This window comes from Pongo abelii, chromosome 5, assembly GCF_028885655.2.
Source record: "Pongo abelii isolate AG06213 chromosome 5, NHGRI_mPonAbe1-v2.0_pri, whole genome shotgun sequence".
Classification (NCBI taxonomy): domain Eukaryota; kingdom Metazoa; phylum Chordata; class Mammalia; order Primates; family Hominidae; genus Pongo; species Pongo abelii.
In genome coordinates, this window is record NC_071990.2 from 135,951,591 (window position 1) to 135,967,410 (window position 15,820).

At 40.1% G+C, this 15,820-nt stretch overlaps 1 long non-coding RNA gene across 5 annotated transcripts in view; it reads right to left on the reverse strand.

The window, feature by feature from the left end:
- Positions 1–954: 954 nt before the first annotated feature.
- LOC112133862 (uncharacterized) overlaps positions 955–15,820 on the reverse strand; it is a 50,540-nt gene continuing 35,674 nt past the window's right edge. For 4 of the 5 annotated variants that reach the window (XR_008526457.2, XR_008526456.2, XR_008526454.2 and 1 more), the window contains 2 exons: positions 4,848–5,032; positions 961–1,926 (listed from right to left, as the gene is read on the reverse strand). This is a non-coding gene — a long non-coding RNA (uncharacterized LOC112133862). Of the gene's footprint in view, positions 1,927–4,847; positions 5,033–15,820 lie in introns of all 5 variants that reach the window. The other variant, XR_010140350.1, reaches the window with a different exon arrangement.

Genomic DNA, 15,820 nt, shown 5'->3' on the forward strand with positions numbered 1-15,820 from the left:
TTTAAGGCAGGAACCATGTCTACTTCATTCTTAAATCATTTACTCATTTACTAAATATGTATTGAGGGCCTAATACACCAGGCACTGTGATTAGTGCTAGAAATAAAAAAATAAGTAAGAATCTGTGTGGGCACTGGTTCACGCCTGTAATCCCTGCACTTTGGGAGGCCAAGGCAGGTAGATCACTTGTGGCCAGGAGTTCGAGACCAGCCTGGCTGACATGGTGAAACTTCATTTCTACTGAAAATACAAAAATTAGCTGGGCGCGGTGGTGCACACCTGTAATCCCAGCTACTTGGGAGGCCCAATAATTACTTGAACCTGGGAAGTGGAGGTTGCAGTGAGCTGGAATCGCACAACTGCACTCCAGCCTGGGAGACAGAGCAAGACTCTGTTGAAGGAAAAAAAAAAAAAAAAAGTAAGACCTATCTCTGCCCTCAACATGCTCACAATGTATTAGAAGAGAGATACATAAGCAGATGTTTATAAAACCATATAGTGAGTTTAGGATAGAGGTGTACACAGGAAATGATAGATGCATGGAGAAAGGCCACCTAATCAGGCCGGGGGATATGTGTGCCTGGATTTCCAGATAGGCTTCCTGTGTGGGTGATTGATGCTTAATACCTGAAGGCTGAATAAGAATTGGCCAGATGTCATCCCGTAAGTTGAAATGAGCAAGAGATAAAGATGTCAGGCTGTCTGCTGTGGTAGTTGTTGGCAGGGACAGGGAGGGGTTTCTTTAAGCGATCTGGAGAGATGGGAACCCAAAGCAAGATAGTATTGAGACAGAGAGCTGGAGAGATAGCCAGACTCTAAATCCTGAAGGTCTTACATACATGCTGTCCTCTAGCTCATTATCATCCTAGAAAAATTATGCAAACCACAGGTAGAATTTTAAATTATCTAGTAACCTCATTGCAAAAGTAAAACAAAACCAGTAAAATTCATTTTAGCAATACACTTTATTTCACTCAATATATCAAAAATAACATCATTTCAACACATATTCAATACAAAAATTATTACCGAGACAGCTTACATTATTTTTTATTTTTGTACTGCCTTTGAAATACAGTGTGCTTCATTCTTAGAATGTGTCTTAATTCAGACTAGTCACATTTCAGGTGCTCAATAGCCACCCAGGGCTAGTGGCTACCATATTGAGTGGTTAGGTGACACTTTTCAAGGATACCAATTCTAAGAACTGTTCAGTGAAAATGGCTGGGAGATCTGCCTATTACATAATCCTCCTGGAGATTCATATGAGGGATTCATATATTAAAGTCTTTGAAAAGTCTGTCAGAAATTCAATGGTTGTACCTTCTGCTTTTCAAACTTGTGTAGCCACAGGACCTTTTGTTCCTCCAGTGTAATCAACCCCATGCAGTCAGTGCTCCTTTGGACTTGCCTTGGGCATCGCTGCTCCTCTTGTTGGCAAGTTGCTGAAGGATCCTTCCCTAGATGGAGATCAGTTAGCCCACTTGCGTGGCATAGGCCAGGCTGTGGAGAAGGAGACTGGAGACAGAGCTCTGGGAGGATCCAAGCATCAGGAAGAACCACAGAGGTTCTCATTGTTCACACTGGTAATTAACTCTTCATTTATAAAAAACGTGAGCTTCCAGGGATTTCATCAGACCTTCTCCCAAGCTGTAGATTTGATGAGAATGACTTTCCCATTCATTTTCATTGCTTTGATCAATAATAAAAACCTCATGAAATAAAGCACTTGTAAAGTCTTATTCAAACATTTTATTGACATGCTCAATAAAAACCTGTTCACTTTTACTGTTTCCAGTTCTTGAATATTTAAGCAGATTGCCTCTTTGAAGATTTTCTGTTTATTTTTTCCTTTTTTTTTTGTATTTTCTGCACTCCACTGTTACATTTTCTGTTTCTATCATAATGCCGTTTTTTTTTCTTTTTCTATAGGAATAAAACAGAAAGTGTAATTATAATCAATGTGTACAAAATGTAATGTATTTTTGTCAAAAAATACAAATCACAGTAAGGAAAATAAAATTTTATGTGCTTCTAAAATATATTTTTCATTTGAAATATTTAAAATAATTAAAATTAAAAGTAAAATACAAATTATAATTAATATCTAGTAAGAATTTAAATCAAAATTATTTCAACAAGCTAAAATTTTTGTTGAGTTTTTAAAAAGCCTTTATGATGCTTACAAAATACAACTATTTGCAATTTTAATTTTAATATTCACCTATTGCTGATACTAAAATTGGTATAATGCTTCACATATTATGTCTAGACCTATATAGATACAAATATAAGAGTAGTATGAATTGTTTAGTATTGCAAAATGTTCCCCATTCTCCATGTGCAACTATAGAAAATACTGCTCTAATTCAAGAGTTCCTCTAGAACCACCAAGCCTGCTCTTAATATTTGTGGGACCTGAAGCAATATGTGAAGACCCATACAACATGTGTCCAAATATTTAAAAGCTGTAAATCATATTAACAAACAATAACATCAAACATTTTCTATTCCCTAATCTTGTGCATATACGTTGTTGATCTGGAAAGTCACGTTCAAATTTAGAACTCTTGGTCTTCTCAGAGAACCATGTCAGAAGGAATAAGTAAAAAAGTGTAAGTAAATCTGTCCTCCAGCCCCCAGCTCTCACTCCCACTTTTCATGCCCCCTTCTCTTGCCACCTTCATCTCCACCCCATGTCTTGTGGGGTCTTGCATACTTGCATATGGATACCCCAGTCCGCATGTTCAAGCTCTGACCATACCACACACAAACAGCTGCTCTGGGCCATCTCTCAGACTTAGTGGTGTGCAGAGTGGTGGCATTATCAATCGCGAGGAGAAAGGATTCAGGGACAAGACCCGTACAGTTCCTGGTAATGGGCCCAGGACTACCTGTGCAGGGAAATCTAGAGTGGGAAGAGAGATGGGCTTCAGGTAGGCATACCTTAGCCCTCTGTACTACTAGGCCTGTGAGGAAAGGCACGGCCAGACGAGGGCCGGGGTGAAGCTTTTTCAGGTACAAGACCAGGGCCAGAATGTGGAGGTGCTACTAGGAACCATAAATTAGAATACAAAGAGAAACAGGAAACTGGCACAATTGGGAACCAATATTTTGTTATGCTCTCTGAGAGGAAGAATTTGGCAAGTGTATTAGTTTCCTAAGCCTGCCATAACAAAATGACTGGGTGGCAAGATCAAAGTGTTGTCAGAGTTGGTTTCTTCTGAAGCCTCTCTTTTTGGCTTGCAGGTGTCTGTCTTTTCCTTGTGTCTTCATATGGTCTTCCCTCTATGTGTGTCTGTGTCCGAACGTCTTATAAAAAATCAGTCTTATTAGACTAGGGCCTGCCTGAATGATCTCATTTTAACTTAACTACATCTTTAAAGACCCTTTCTCCAAATATGGTCACATGCTGAGGTACCGAGGGTTAGGGCTTCAACATAAATATTTGGGGAGAACACCATCTAATCTATAACAGCAAGTTCATTAGTTTGTCTTTCCAGTTCCTGAAACACCTGCCTGCTGAAATTCCTCTGCAATGTGAAGGAAGCAGTGTTTTTCTCTTCTGTAGGTAATGACCCAACCTACAACTTTAATAGCTTTCAGATAGTTGCCTTTTGTTTGGAGAATGGTTTTCTTTTCTTTCCTTGCTTTTTTTTTGAAACAGAGGCTCACTCTGTCACCAGGCTGAAGTGCGGTGGCGCGATCTCGGCTCACTGCAACATCCGCCTCCCCGGTTCAAGCGATTCTCCTGCCTCAGCCTCCTGAGTAGCTGGGACTACAAGCACGCGCCACTACGCCCAGCTAATTTTTGTGTTTTTAGTAGAGACGGGGTTCTACCATGTTGGCCAGGATGGTCTCCATCTCTTGACCTCGTAATCTGCCTGCCTCGGCCTCCCAAAGTGCTGGGATTACAGGCGTGAGCCACCGTGCCCAGCCTGTTTGGAGAATTGTTAAGGGAAGAGATGTGGAGAAGAGAAATGGAGATGTGTTTCCCTGGGGTTTGAATACTGTTAGTCATGAGAGTGGATGTTTGGGATTGAGTTGAATCTTCCAATGCTAAGCATCAGGTCCTGAATGACAGAGGAACCATGTGTTCTTCAACTATTTTTGTGTGTGTGTGTGTGTGTGTGTGCAAGTGTCTGTGAAATGCCATTCCCTCTATAGCCCCACACCCAGGGGCAGGGTCCTTCTTGTCTAAATCTACAGGAAATATTGCAAAGAACGTCGAGGGATTCCATCACATCTGTGGAAGCAGGAAAGGGAATGGGGGGTGGGTAATTTGAAAAATATTTACACAAGGCAAACTATGTGGGATTTATAATAGGGAGCAAGAAGGAGGAAGGAGTCAAGAGTAATTCTCTGAGGTCTTTCTTGGATGATTAGGTAACTAGTAATATCGTCAACTAAGGGAGAGAATCTTGAGAAGCTAGGTTAAGGGAAAAGAGGAGCTTCATTTGGGGCAGGCAAATTCCCCAAGCAAATTCCAGCAATTGCAACTCCTCCAGCTCATGTTCCTATCATATATAGAGCCTGGTTAATTGTGCCAGTAGCAGAACTTGATTTTTATAAACAATGACAGTAATTGGTATACTAGTTAATAGTCAACATAAATCACTTGAATTATCAGGGTTTATTAACAATAGTAGAGTCACTACAACAGGGATAAAGAAAAGAGAATATGAGGGCATAACATTTAAAAGTGTTGCGCAAAAACAAAAATAAGCATAAATGAACAAACAATAGAAGCAAGAGTCTGAAAGATTTGTTACCTGTTCAGCTATGACTTTGGTCTGAGGCCTCTAGAGCCACAAATTTATGGATTCATTTCCAGCATATTTACTTACCATTTGACATCAAATGGTAGGCACTGATGCTAACAACAATTAAGCCAAGTTTTGCATTCCAGGGAAGTTCAACATTTTCACTCTGTTTCCCAGGCTGGAGTACAGTGGCGTGACTTTGGTTCACTGCAACCTCTGCCTCCTGGGCTCAAGTAATCTTCCCACTTCAGCTTCCTGAGTAGCTGGAACTATAGACATGCCATGCTTGGTTAATTAATTATTATTATTATTTTTCTGTAGAGAAAAGAGTCTCACTATATTGCCCAGGCCGGTCTGAAACTACTGGGCTCAAGTGATCGGCCTGCCTCAGCCTCCCAAAGTGCAGGGATCATAGGCATGAGGCACTGCTCTCAGCCTTTTTTTTTTCTTTCCCTTTTTAAGAAAACACACTTAGAAAACTTATTGTGTAGGATATTCAAAAGGTGGAAACAGCTTCAGTGTCCACCACTGGCTATACAAAATGTGAATATCCTGGATAGAGTTTCTGTTCTGATAGAAAGTTTTGAAAATAGTGATGGTGGTTATACAACATTGTGAATGTACTTAATGCCACTGAATTGTGCACTTAAAATGATTAAAATAGCAAATTTTATGTTATACATACTTTAGCACAATAAAAACAAAAACCCTTCTGTGTAGGTTTTGAGGACACAATCGGGTTGAGTAATCCAGTTTTTCTCTTCCAATAACATAGTCTGATGTGTTTTAAAGGAATAATTCGAAAGAAAAATAGATACGAGCGTATATCCCAATTACTCAATATGAGACCCAGACTGTATTTCAGAATATAGCAATTTTCAGTTAAATAGATGCTCATTAACATTTAAAATAAGGTTTTGGGGTCATCAGCTCATTCTTGATGCAAGAAAAATCTAAATGCATCTTTAGAGATGAGCTCCTCTGGGTCATTTCTACTTGCTAGATTCATAGGCAGTGCCCCAGTTTTAAATTTAAAAAAAAATCAAAAACCCTAGAAGATTACTTAGTAGGAAAAATATGTTTTATAACTCAAATGAAGCAAAATCCCTAAGTCTCTTTTTTCCTCAGATTTGCAAATGCCATTCTCCTTAAGGCATCAGCTCTAATTTTTTCTGCTTTATTTTTTAAAATAAACTTTTAACTTTATAATACTTTTAGGTTTACAGAAAAGTAAGATAAGTATAATGCACCCACACCCAGTTTCTCCTATTGTTAACATGAGTATGATACATTTGTCAAAACCAATGAGCCAATATTAATACATTATTAACTAAAGTCCATACTGTATTCAGATACCCATAGTTTTTTGTGTTTGTTTTGTTTTGTTTTTGAGATGGAGTCTCACTCTGTCGCCCAGGCTGGAGTGCAATGGTGTGATCTCGGCTCATTGCAACCTCCGCCTCCCGGGTTCAAGCGATTCTCCTGCCTCAGCCTCCCAAATACCTGGGATTACAGGTGCCCACCACCATGCCACGCTAATTTTTGTATTTTTAGTAGAAATGGGGTTTCACCATGTTGGCTAGGCTGGGCTCAAACTCCTGACCTCAGTTGACCTGCCCACCTCGGCCTCCCAAAGTGCTGGGATTACAGGTGTGAGCCACCACGCCTGGCCAGATACCCATAGTTTTTACCTCACGTCTCTCTTCTGTTCCAGGAGCCTATCCAGGATATCACATTAAATTGAGTTATCTGGCTGGGTGTGGTGGCTCATGCCTGTAATCCCAGCACTTTGGGAGGCTGAGGCAGGCAGATCACTTGACGTCAGGAGCTTGAGACCAGCCTGGTCAACATAGCGAAACCCCTTCTCTACTAAAAATACAAAAATTCGCTAGCATTGTGCTGCGTGCCTGTAATCCCACCTACTCAGGAGGCTGAGGTGGGAGAATCATTGGAACCTGGGAGGCAGAGGTTGCAGTGAGCCAAGATTGTGCCACTGCACTCCAGCCTGGGTGATAAATTGGGGCTCCATCTCAAAAGTAAATAAATAAATAAACAAACCAATAAATAAATTGAGTTATCTTGTCTCCTTAAGCTCGTCTAGATTGTGACAATTTCTCAGACTTTCCTCATTTTTGATGATGGTGACAGTTTTGAGCAAGTTTGGTCATGTATTTTGTAAAATATCTCTCAGTTGGGATTTCTAGAGTGTTCTCCTCATGATTAGACTGGGGTTATGGGTTTTGAAGAGATCACAGAGGTAAAGTGTCATCCTCACCACATCACATCAAGGGTACTTGCTATCAACACGACATCACTGGTGACGTTAACCTTGATCACCTGGCTGAGGTAATGTCTGTCAGCTTTCTCCGTTGTAAAGTTACCCTCCGCCCCACCCTTTTCATACTGTATTTTTTGGAAAGGAAGTCACTATGTGGAGTCCATACTTAACAGGGTGGGGAGTTACACCAGAGTCCTTGAGCAGGGAGTAGAACGTTACAGCACAAAAAATTGCTTTTTGTGCACCCTAATGTATACACATTTTTGAAAAATCACTTAGGATATTAGCGGATCCCAGAATGGAGTGCAGGCTATGACAAAACAATCTAAGTGTATTACAGATATATAAAATAATTTCCCTGAAAGGGGTGGGAGGAAAGTTGCTGACCTAAACAACTTTAGAAATGAAAGGAGACTACAAGACCAAAGGCAAAATGAACTGTATGTAAGCACTGTATTCTTGTCAATAAAGTTGCATCTCAGGAGTATAGTTTGATTTTGAGGGCATTATTCATGCGTACTGGTATTGAGCAAATAAATGAGTGGATGGTGGATGGTGGGAGCCAGGTGTCTCACTGTTGGAGTGGAAGGTGACGTACAAAGACAGGAAAGAGGCTAGAATGATCCATGTGGTATAGGATTAGAGTTGTGGGATGACTGTATGCACTCACATTTAGCTTAATATAGATACGAATAACTACATATATAAATACTTATAGATATGCGTACATATACTTATTAGAACACACGTATGTATTTCCCTGTTCTGTCAACATTCCAGTAGCAAGAAGATCTTGATTTCTTTTATTTATTTATTTTTTTGAGATGGAGTCTCTCTCTGTCCCCCAGGCTGGAGTGCAGTGGTGTGATCTCGGCTCACTGCAACCTCCACCTCCCGGGTTCAAGCAATTCCCTGCCTCAGTCTCCCAAGTAGCTGGGATTACAAGCGCCCACCACCACGCCCGGCTAATTTTTTGTATTTCTAGTAGAGACAGGGTTTCACCATGTTGACCAGGCTGGTCTCGAACTCCTGACCTCAGGTGATCCACCTGCCTCGGCCTCCCAAAGTGTTGGGATTACAGGCGTGAGCCACCACACCTGGCCCCGATCTTGATTTCTAATACCATTCTCCAATGGTTACTTGGAGACATGGCTGATTTTAGGACTGGGAAGGGAATACCTAAGATGAGCCTGCAGCATCTTGTAGTTCCGGAAGGCAAGGAGGCACTCAAATGATAGCAAAAAATAAAAACATTTAAAAAAAAAAACCCACAGTGATGGGAATATGTCAAAAAGACACACAGCTGAAAAAGTTCCCAATGGCCAAAACTGAAACAATTTAAGCAAATCAATCAGTCAATCAATAGTGTGCTGCACTATAGAGGTGCTGCACACCCTCAAGAAGAGAAAGGAATGGAATATTTTTGTTTTTATTTGTAGCTAAAACAAGATTTCACTGTTTACTAGTTTCTAAATACCAAAACAATGATGGGATTCTGTCATCTTCCTGGTCACTTACTGCTCATCGCTCACTGTGTGGGGAGGGCAATGACTCAGTGGCAAATGCTCTGCAGACACGCCCCTTGTTCATCTGAAACGCACAAAGGAGGGGTGGACTGTGTGACTAAGCCTGTGTGTGGATTCTTACAGTAAGTTATGTTTCTGAGAAACAGGCACCAACAATAGCTCATTAAAAAAAAAAAATAAGCGCCATTACAATTGGTGAAAAACATGTTTAATCTTTAGCCTAAGAAAGTTTTGATAGCCCAACATAATTGAAATGGTGGCCATGCATCGTTCCACCCTAGTTACTCTTACCTGCATGTTTTGAGTAACCAAACGTGTGTCCTGCTCAGCCTTGCCCAGGCAACTGTGAATGACAGCCCTTTCCAGAGCACCTCAGAATGAGAGGGGCATGTCATACCACCTTCCTTTCTTCCAAGAAATGCCAGGTCACAGGGGGTGTTCACTTATTCTCAAGTGACATTCTTGTCCTTAAAATATTTTTTTCCTCCATTATGGTTGTGACAATTGTTAGCATAAATATGAACCGAAAGAAGGACAATTCTTATGAAGCCCAAATTGGGTTTAAGTTATAAGTAACAGTTGTGTTTTTAAAAAATAACTCATCCTCATCATACAACCAGATAAAGTAGAAATCAATTGCCATATAAGATCTACAAAATTTGGGTATAAATAAAAAGATAACAACTGGATTAAAATGATCCTTTGCCATATTTTACTCTCTTGGAAGTGAACTCTGAGCATACATATAATGATATGCCTAAAAAGTGTCAATGACACAGCAATTTTCAATGAAATTAAGGAAATAAAAGACCCAAAATACTCATACTTAAGATTTGTTAATCCTTATCCCTGGTCAACATTCTATGCAGATCTGAAACTGAAACTATTGCAAAATGATGCAAGACTGTAAGTACTCTCTGGAGTTTGGGTGCATTATTTTTGTAATTCCTTTTATGTAATGGAACTATTTCTTTTTCCAGGGCCATATAAACACCTGAAGAAAGGACAATGTCAGGTCAACAGATTGTGGAATTTGGATTCAGCACCTAAACTATTTGAGGTTGACACTCACTGAAATCCTGAGTGTTTGCACCTGCTGTGGAATAAGTCATTGTCCTTGGACACCTTACAAGGTGCAGTTTGTGCACATTTGGGAAGAAGGAGGAGGCAGGCAGAATGACTTCCTTATCGACCCACTCACCAGCATCTCCATCTCTCTCAGGGGGTGCTGTCCACCCACCGTGTTTTGTTTACATCAATAGCAAAGACATATGAATCATCTTCCACTTTTCAGTTATGAATGAAGAAGTAACCTCTGACACCCACTAATATGACTGGCCCTTACATGCTGGCATATGCCAGACTCTTAGCATCACTCTCATTTCATACTGCTGTTGATGATGTGAATTTTGGGAATATTCTTCCCTATTGGGTCTTTCTCCATGACAGATGATGTCCTTTGGCTTCGGTTTTCCATCTAAGAACTGTTAAGTGGTGCTTGCTAGCTCTACTAAGAATCCTTCCATTGTTGCAAATTTCAGAAAAAAGGTAATGCATTTAAGGAACTTTTCCCTTTGTTAAAATTATTTTCTTTCTATATTAAGTAGCTTATAATTAGGATAAAGAGATTACAAAAACAGGGATGGAGAAGGAGGGGTTGAGGGGAGGAGACAGAGTGCTGGAGAGACAATATCATCACTAGGAAAAGACATGAGTAAAAAAATTGCACAAACCAGAATTATGCTTCTCAAAAAAAGAGCTTTCTGGTCACCTCGCAAGGATTCTATAAAAGTTACAGGTTACAATCGAAATAAGTAAAATATTTAGTTAACAAGGAAATGTGCATCATGCACATAATTACTGAAAGTTATTACCAGTCACTGTGGTAGGAACTGGGGATTAGAGAGAGAATGGATCTGTAGTTCTAGCCTCAAGGAGCTGCTATTTAGCATTAGAGGCAAAATGAAAAAGTACTCATTGTTTTTTCCCATGTTTGCAAAAAGGGGACAAGTTATTGGTCCCCAAAGTAAATGAGATAATGAGAAAAAACTTCTGGGAAAAAAGTGAGAATACTATAGCTGATTAACTTACTGTTTAGTTCTCTTAAAAATATCTACCTTCTTATCATTATAATCCGGAATGAAAATCAGGAGGACTGCCTAGTACTGCCAATTCTGACAGTGATCTGGTAAGACATTTTCAATTATTTCCTCTGTAAATGTTTTAATATCAGATTAGAAATGTGTTTCTACTTTCTAATTTGTAATGTAAGACTTCAAAATCTGTTTGAATACTACTGTAGAAAGTCTGTGTTGAAGGATAAAATTCCCCCATATTTTAGAATGGACTCTTTACATTCAATTAATTTATTAGTTAAAGACAGTGATTAATGCATCCCAAAATATCTAGGGATGTAGTCTTTTCTAATTATTTCACCATAGCATAGAAGAATTACTATTAAGAGTTGGCCAACAGGCCAGGTGCAATGGCTCATGCCTGTAATCCCAGCACTTTGGGAGGCTGAGGCTGGATCACTTGAGCCCAGGAGTTTGAGACCAGCTTGGGCAAAATGGCAAAACTCTGTCTCTGCAAAAATACAAAAATCAGGCAGGCATGGTGGCATGTGCTTGTAGTCCGAGCTACTCAGAGTTGGGGGCTGAGGTGGGATTCGCCCGGGAGAAACGAATACAGAGGTCTGGGTACGCAGGGATATAGGGTCAAGTTAGCAAGTTAACTGAGCACATCGGGTTCCCTGTGGATATTGCCACTTCAAAGAGGCTCAAAAGCTCTGAAATTTCATGAAGAATTTTCTCAGGTTTGGCAGATATGAAATTGTTGAACACTAAGAGAAAAATGGGGAAAAGTAAATTAAGGCCTATCCAAATTATTATTTTGAATTGCATAGCTCAAGATGTTTTGAACATCACATTAAAGTTGTCACATTAAATTTGCCAAATTAAAAGTGTATCATGTAGTGACTGATAGTAAACTAAATACATGAAATTATGGGTGTTCAGAAGATTTTTAAAGAACTGATTGGTTTTACTTTGGAACAGTAACAATGCAGTGAGGCATCTTGGGACAAAGATTGGAAGATGAAGAAAGCCAGAGAATTAAGCCTGACATTTGGGAGCCACTTTTCCCCTTGAACAACAATAATAATGGCCCTTAGGCTTTCTGCGGAAAGGAGGGTGTTTGTTTAAAAAACAAAAAGACAGAGACATTCAGAGACAGAGAAAAAGAAGAAAGGAAAAGCAAAAAGATTCCAGAAATAAAGGGGAAAACATAACCCTTACCATGCAGGAAAATTACAATTCACTTGGATTAACCATAAGAAGATTAAAAAGTCATATATTGACCAATTTTAATGTTTTCTGGAAGAAGAAACACACCTTTTCACACTGTGAGCTGTACAGAAGCCGACTCTGTGGTTTTTGGTGTGTAAAAACATATAGTAATAATAATTATACCACTTTACACCTTTATGGTGTTTTGGGTTTACAGATTCTCCATACAGTTACTCTATTTTGATCTTCATACCAAACCTATTCTAAATTGGGGTTTAGAGGAAGTGTGAGGCTGACAAAAAGATGTTCTGCCTTTTGTTCAGGACTTGTGCTCAGGGCTGTGTTCTCATTTTGAGGTTGGATTTTGTACACTCACATTCTCATTTATCTCTCTAGTGCTCAAGATATTCACAAACTTTTTTACTGTCAGGGATGCGTAAATGAACAATACTTTATTAGAGCTATATTCTAAGCCAACTGGGTCGTCCTACCTTAGATTCAAAGTTAGATTATGGCTCAAAACGAATCCTTAGCATATTTCTGGTGTTCAAAAAGAATAGGTTGAAGCCGAGACGGGTGGATCACTTGAGGCCAGGAGTTCGAGACCAACCTGGCCAACATGGCAAAACCCCGTCTTTACTAAAAACACAAAAAATTAGCCAGGCATGGTGGCGTGCACCTGTAAATCCAGCTACCTGAGAGCCTGAGGCAGGAGAATCGCTTGAACCTGGGAGGTGGAGGCTGCAGTGAGCCGAGATCATGCCATTGCACTCTGGCCTGGGTGACAGAGTTGGACTCTGTCCCAAAACATAAAAAAAAAAGGAATAGGTTATTTTATATTTCCTGAATTACATGTAGTTGTAATACCTTGCTCAGGATCTTGCCTATAGTGGCCAAGAAATATTGCTTAAAATCGACTCTTGAATTACACTAGCATACTGTAGGCACCATATCAAACATGTAGGACAGGGGTCCTCAATCCCCAGGCCGCTGAGCGGTACCAGTCTGTGTCCTCTTAGAAACCAAGCCACACAGAGGAGGTGAGCAGTGGGCAAGCGTTACAGCCTGAGCTCCGCCTCTTATCAGATCAGTGGTAGCATTAGCTTCTCAAAGGAGCGCAAACCCTATTGTGAACTGTGCATGTGAAGGATCTAGGTTGCGCATTCCTCACAAGAATCAATGCCTCATGATCTGAGGTGGAACAGTTTCATCCTGAAATCATTCCCCACATCCCACCCCCACAAGTCCCATCTGTGGATAAATTGCCTTCCACGAAACTGGTCTCTGGTGCCAAAAATGTTGGGGACCACTGGTCTAAGACTTACCAGGTAAGTTAAAGACAAACCTTTAAGGAATTTTCAATTTAGTATCTTGTTATCCCTATATGAAGATATTTGAACTCATTCATATTTTTTGTTTGTTTTTGTTTTTTGTTTTGAGACCGAGTCTTGCTCTGTCGCCCAGGCTGGAATACAGTGGCATGATTTTGGGTCACTGCAACCTCCGCCTCCCAGGTTTAAGTGATTCTCCTGTCTCAGCCTCCTGAGTAGCTGGGATTACAGGCGTGTGCCACCATGTCCAGCTAACTTTTGTATTTTTAGTAGAGACAGGATTTCTCCATGTTGGCCAGGCTAGTTTTGAACTCCTGTCCTCAAGTGACCAGCCTGCCTCGGCCTCCCAAAGTGCGGGGATTACAGGCATGAGCCACTGCCTCGGCCCTTATATTTGGTTTTGCTTATATGTCTTATAAGATTATTTCATAATGTTATCTGCTTCTAAATCTGTTAACTTAGTTTTGCTAAATGTAGTTCAAACAACATTTATCTTTGGATTTTCACTACCTTTTTGGCTTGTCACCGTGAACAAGAGGGATTGATAACGAGAAAAACAATCCACCTTATTGCAGCAGCCCGGTTTCTGATCCTAGGCACCATTTACTAACTTAGAAAATGGGAAAGAATTACATGTCTCTTTCCCCAAGAGAGTTAGTGAGTGGTAAAAACATTTAGGCGGTGGGTGAGGAGAATGTTTCTTATTGGTAAAAGGAATTTTTAATAGGGAGAGAGACGAGATGAGAATAGAAAACTAAGGGAAACACAAGGCCATTTTTTGTTTGTTTGTTTTTGAGACAGGATCTCAGTTTGTCACCCAGACTGGGATGCAGTGGCACAAATACAGCTCACTGCAGCCTTGACCTCCTAGGTTCAAGCGATCCTCCCACTTCAGTCCCCCAAGTGGCTGGAACTACAGGTGTGTGCCACCACACTTGGCTAATTTTTGTATAACGAGGCCATTTTTAATGGAAATATTTATGATATCTGAATTTCCTCCATGTTGAAAATCCATATTTATTGTTCTTATTTTTCTTGTACTTTACTTTCATTGTTCATTAATTACACGGGAAAATAACACTTCTATGCAATGTATAACCATTTTTAACAAATAAGAGTAATACTGTTGTTTGCACTACTTTGTGTGACATGTCTAAACAATGTAAACTTTTTGTTGTATAGACTTTAGTTATCGTTCAGTACAGTGTGCATGACTGTGTGTAGTCTCTCTCTAGAAGTGTATAATTTGCTGACTATAATGAATCTCTTTTGATAGCAAAACTTTTCTTTTAAAAATATTAATTATTAGGTTGGTGTAAAAGTAACTGCAGTTTTCCCCATTAACCACAATTGCTTTGTACCAACCTAATACCTGGTGGACAGCGGCAAATGGAATGCAGTCACTTCTGCACTGGCATAGGAGACTGCTTGTCTTATCTTCCCCAATGAATCTCCTGGCAGAAGTAGTTTCTACTAGGAGAAGAAAAAAAAATTACAGTAAGACCCCATGGAAAGAAAACGTGTGGTGCAAGAGCCTCGCTAAGTGTCCCGAACACAGGAAGCAACCAGCCAATACTGTTGACTTGAATTCCAAATTGATCCAGTGTTCTTTGATTGTATTTTGACTAAGTAAAGGCATCTCTCTATACACTTGTCCACTTTGGGATTTATCTGTTGATTTTCGTTTGCTTGTTTTTGGTCTCTAAAGATTTCAGTTATTTTATGAGCAGATGCTTTTTCCATTATCTTTCCTCTCTTCTTTGTATTAGCATTCCTAAGACATATACAATCAGTATATCTTACCAGTTACACTAGAGGTTAGCTTGCTTAAAAAGCAATAGTGTTATTTCTTCTAGCCAAGTACCAACTCGTTGCAGTCAGGCTGGAACCCGGTTATTGTCCTGACCTGTGGCTTCAGCTCTGGGGCAGAGGATGCAATGTGTGCAATGCAATGCACACGTCGATGCAATGGTGTGCAGGAGCTGGCCTCCACTACTTCATGAGAGCTGTTTGTGTGCAACTTTTTCCAGCTTCATGTTAACCATAGTAGGAATATTTATACCATGGAGGTCAGCAAACATCACAAATCAGATCTTTTTTTCTTTTTCCTCCAGAAAGTCAGTAGTTAAGCATTTACCAGCACACCACTGGTTAGATATGAGGTGGAGAGAGAAGTTGAAGAGGGGTGGGAAATGAGATCATGAGCTATTCAAAGGGCCTATAATAAAACAAAAGAGTGAACCAAAGCAGCTTCATGTTCTTCAGTCCTCATCAACACCAACAGTTCTCACAGGCTGCTCTTTGCTGGAGTCAGTGTAATATCACAGAGGAGCCTGGACTGGGAATTAAAAGACCTGGTTTCTGATCCTCATGCTGCTACCGCATGCCTGTATGATGTGGACTACTCATTTAACTTCTCCCAGTCTCAGTTTTCTTCTCTGTAGCACAAAAGTATAGAGGTGGGGTGCAGCTTAGATCCTCGTTGTTCTAAGTGTGCTTCAGAAACTCAGAATGGGCATCACCTGGGAACTTGTTAGGCCAACCTGAGGTCTACTGAAACAGAATCTGCATTTTAACAAGATCCTTAGCTGTGCTGTGTGCACATTCGGGGAAGCACTAGAGTAGGTAAGTGGTC